This window comes from Aptenodytes forsteri, unplaced genomic scaffold (genome assembly GCF_000699145.1).
Source record: "Aptenodytes forsteri isolate BGI_AS27 unplaced genomic scaffold, ASM69914v1 Scaffold201, whole genome shotgun sequence".
Classification (NCBI taxonomy): domain Eukaryota; kingdom Metazoa; phylum Chordata; class Aves; order Sphenisciformes; family Spheniscidae; genus Aptenodytes; species Aptenodytes forsteri.
The window spans coordinates 1,624,553-1,628,868 of record NW_008796209.1 but is presented as its reverse complement, the minus strand read 5'-3'; the positions used below and the strand labels follow the sequence as shown (position 1 = coordinate 1,628,868).

Here is a 4,316-nt window from a genome sequence, read left to right as displayed (position 1 = left end):
AAAAAAAAAAAAAAAAAAAAAAAGAAAACGGGAAGGGAGAGTGTCAAAGCCAAACAGCATGTTTGCAGCTTGCTGTGCTGGAGCTACCCAGCTGACCCAAAACAAAGCTTTTTCTTCCCGTTCTGTGGAAGCAGCGAGTCATCTTGCTTCAACTCGAGATGAAAGCAAAACATCTGAGCAGGACACACTTTATGGAGTAAAAATAAAAATCCATTTTTTGACCGCTTCTATTTTTACCAACATTGCCACTAACCACGGGCTGCGAGACCCACAGCACCACTAACCCCAGCAACTTTGCAATTAGGGCATTCGTTTAAAGAGGGTCAATAACATTTAGCTGGTCTCTATTGCCCTGGTGGGGTCCAGTCTGAACCGTGCTAGGGGCCAAGCATGTGCTGGGCACACATACCCATTTCCCACACCGGGATGCCGGGAAACCCTCCCCTCCAGTGCAAGGTGCTGCTGCCTCCTCCCCAATCATCTTGGCAGGAATCGAGCTAAGGAAACACCACAGATTTCACTGGGAGGCACTTCTAACCCCATAAAAGAACAGGGAATTAGGATGGCAAATTAAGGGGGAAATTACTTCTCTGTAAAACAGCTGTGGGGGGGAAAAAAGCCTCCACACGCATGGTCCTGGCTCCACTCCGCAACCCCCCACGGGGGACAAGCCTTGCCAAAGGGACTTTGCAAACCTGAGATGGAGGACAAGCAAACCTCTCCCGGGGGTTTAATTTGCCCTAGAGAGGTCTGCAGCAGCACTGGAGTTCTCTGGAGGGCTTTTTGGAGTCATTAAGGGTGAAATCACCATTCCAGCTGCTTGCTGCTGGTGGGAGTGGGTGGGACAGGCAGGGGCACCCAGCGGCAGCGTTGGCACAGGGCACAGGGCTGCTGCCTGCACACACCAGCCCCCCCGCAGATCAGAGGCACTGATTCCTTCCCTAGCCCTGCACAGCCACCCGCAAGGATCCCCCCGGATACTGCACCGAATCATCCCAGGGACCTGGGTTTATCCCCGAAGCACACAAGCCACCCCGGGGTGAATGTGGGTGGCACAGACCCCCGGCCCCCAAGCCAGGGCAGTGGCTCTGCCTTAGTGGGACAAGGACAGCCGGGGGGGACATGGCACAATCCTTCCCGGGGGACCCCTGCCATCACCGTCCCTGCTGTGGTCGCAGCAGGGACAGACACGCTGCCCGACCCGAGGGGCTTGGGGAAAGGCTGCGGTCGGGGCAGTCTCTGCAGGCTCTGGGCTCTGCCTTAGTGGGACACCGGGGGGGAAAGGCTGCGGTCGGGGCAGTCTCTGCACCGCCCGCAAAGCGACAGCCGCTTGCTGGGGGCTGCTGCTCTGCACCGCCCGCAAAGCGACAGCCGCTTGCTGTTGGGGCTGCTGCCTCTGTGGCAAGACATGGCAGCAAATTCCCTGTAGCACCCAGCTGTCGGATACGGACAGCCCCAGCCAGGAGGCAAGCTCATCCCGCCGGGGGGCACGGGGCTGGTACTTACCCGTCCATCGCCTTCCGGGAATCCCTGCCTGCCGCCTGGCTCCACCACAGATGGCTTTTTAAGCACATAAAATATAAGTGCTGCTATGTCTCCATGTCCCTGGCAGTTTTGTCCTCTCCATCACGGGAGGGTGTTTCGGGGCTACGAGCTGGCTGCACCCCGAGCAGCATGTGTCCATGGGCAGGAGGAGGGGACCCAGCGCGTCACTGGTGTGTCTTCTCAGGCACCGTGACGGATGCGTGAGCAGCCAACCCTCTGGCCAGGGCATGCTGAGGTGGCGGCGCCTGGCCAAGAGGCGGCTGCTGCAGGCATCAAGGCTGTGCAAAGGGTGTGAGCTTCACTGAGCTCCAGCTCCCGGAGTCGTGGGATTTGGGCTGGCATCTCACCTCCCTGCTAGGTGAGCAGGAAGGGCCAGTGAACGCTCGTCCCCTCCTACATTCACAGGCTCTCCAAAATCAGGAAGCAAAATGAAAACCAACTGAGGGTTTTGGGTTTTTTTCTTCCCCAAGTCTTGTGATTTTAAGCAGAGTCATGATTCAGCAGAGTAATGAGGCTGCCTTGAGCGAAAAGAAACAAGCAGCCCCGCTGCTGCTGGCTGGTTTGTAAGCCAGGATTAAACAGCACCGGGTACCCAGAGGATAAACCCCAAATCCGAGGGGGCCACGTGAATACAGAGCTCATCTGCAAAGTGCAGACACACTGCTAGCACGTCGCTCCTGCAAGAGCAAACAGGAGATTTGAAGCTGGGGCATTAGTTCTGCCCAGCCTTAAATACTTTCACCTATATTGTAGGAGTTGTCACTTTACAGCCCAGTTGTGTCCCTTAAAGCTGCCAGTGTCAAGTGATGCTCCAAACCCATTTAGACACCTCATCCAGTGTCTGACCATGAATACAAAAAAGACACTGGGAATTCTGGCAGCAGATGACTTAATATTTAACACCCCTGACAATTCCCCCTTTACAACATCGTCTTTCTTTGTTCTTCACCCTGTGCTAATTAGCAAGATGAAGTTTTAATAAGCTGGGTTTTCACTTTAACCCTGCACATCACTTGCGGTGCTGCTGGCTCATGACTAAACATGACTGAGGGCTCTCGCTTTCTTCTGCCTGGAGGCACATCACGGTGCCTGAATTTGTCTGAGCTGCAAAGATTTGTGGAGACTTTAAAACAAAGCGAACTCTCCTGGTCCACTCATATCAAAGTGCATTGGACATGTGGGAGAGAAAGTTCTGGTGCTCTCCCTTCGTGGACATCTCTGTGTCCACCTTGGAGATATCCTACAGCCCCTGGGGGAGCAGGAGGCAGCCTGGCCCCGAAGCAGTGGTCCATGGGGTAACCCAGAGCCCAGCAGCCAGTTCCTCAGCACCTGCGGGGCCAGCAGCTCTTGGAGAGGCATCCCCTAAAACCACCCAGCTCGTGCCCAACAGCAGTGAAAGCAAAACACCAAATACAAGGAGTTCCACGTGCCAGCACAATGAGATCATATAAATCTCTGCCCCAAAAAAAGAAATGAGAGCAATAACTGCAATAATTTCATCACTCCCACCGAAGGAGCCAGCACCAGGCAGGGACGTGGCCCAGTGGGGCTGATCCAGTGGGCAGGTGTATGAAACCCCAGTGTGAGGCATCAGTCTGCTATTAGCTTATTTTATTTGCCACGTGTGCCGTATAAGATACACAGCCAAAAAGATTTTAGCTGTCTTTTGGTCCCCCAGCCCAATTCCTGCTGGTATAAGATGTGCTTCATCTACCACCCTATCACTCCAACAGCCTCTCTCCCCAGTGCTCCTGCGGGCATTAATCTCACTCCTGCTCATTGCCATCCTCCAAGACAAACAGCCCCACAGTGGGACCCAGTGCCCTGTTTTGCCCCCAGAGATCCTTTCTTAAAAGAGCTGATTCAGCGCTTTGGGAGCGCTCAGCATTTCGGATGCGGAGGCAGGCTGAAACCCGAGCCCACCCCAACACCCAGGCGCTACAACACGATATGGGGAAGAAATGGAAACCTAAGTACATCCCTTTGGCACGGCCCCTGCGATTTTCCAGACATTGAGTCACCATGAAACTCCAGGTGCTGGCAGCCCCAGAGAATGGCGGATGGCTCATGGAGCTGGGCTGGCAACTCAGGACCCCGAATTTCCATCTGTATCCAACAGCCAACGATGCTGGACAACCTTGGGCCAAATGCAATCATCAGTCCCTTAAAGTGCTCCCTGGCAGCTCTTCCATGTGCAGATCCAGCCATGCAGACGCAACCCCCCGACCCTCATCCCCCACTGGGCTGTGGGTGTCTGCTGTGCTGGGCACTTGCCCTTTGGGCACCACGAGTATCCCAAGAGGGAGAGGGAAAAGAGAAAGAAGGATTTGTGCTTTCTAAAATAGCTTTGGCTGCTTGTCGCCACTGCCGGCACTTGCTGATGGAGGGGCTGTCCCAGAAACCACTCCAAACCCAAGCCAGTACATTGCACAATGCGCTGCGTAAACCCATCTGCTTAAGTTTTCATTGCCAAACATCTGTCTAGCGGCAAAAGTTGAAGCTGCACCTTGCAAGTGGAGCCAGGGACGTGTCTCCGGGCTGTGTTAATCTTCTCCGGGCGGCAAGGCTCCTACCCATCACAAGAAAAACTTGCGCGGCCCCTACACGGCAGAGTGCGAAAGGCTTGCACCCCAAGGTCAGGGCGCAGGTTTGCTCTGACACCCCGCTCCCCGCGGGCCTTTCCGAGCCTGCCCCTGCTGCCGGTTGCAGCCTCGGGTGTGCGGGACGGGGCAACCCCCTTGCCTGCCTCCCGCCCCGCCCGCCGCCGCCGG

At 55.4% G+C, this 4,316-nt stretch overlaps 1 protein-coding gene across 1 annotated transcript in view; it reads right to left on the bottom strand.

Annotated features, from left to right (window-relative positions):
* LOC103906349 (uncharacterized family 31 glucosidase KIAA1161) overlaps positions 1-1,745 on the bottom strand; it is an 11,830-nt gene extending 10,085 nt beyond the window's left edge. Inside the window, exon 1 of the mRNA XM_009288239.2 lies at positions 1,507-1,745. The gene's annotated coding sequence lies outside the window, so the exon portion shown is untranslated. The remainder of the gene's footprint in view (positions 1-1,506) is intronic.
* Positions 1,746-4,316: the final 2,571 nt, after the last annotated feature.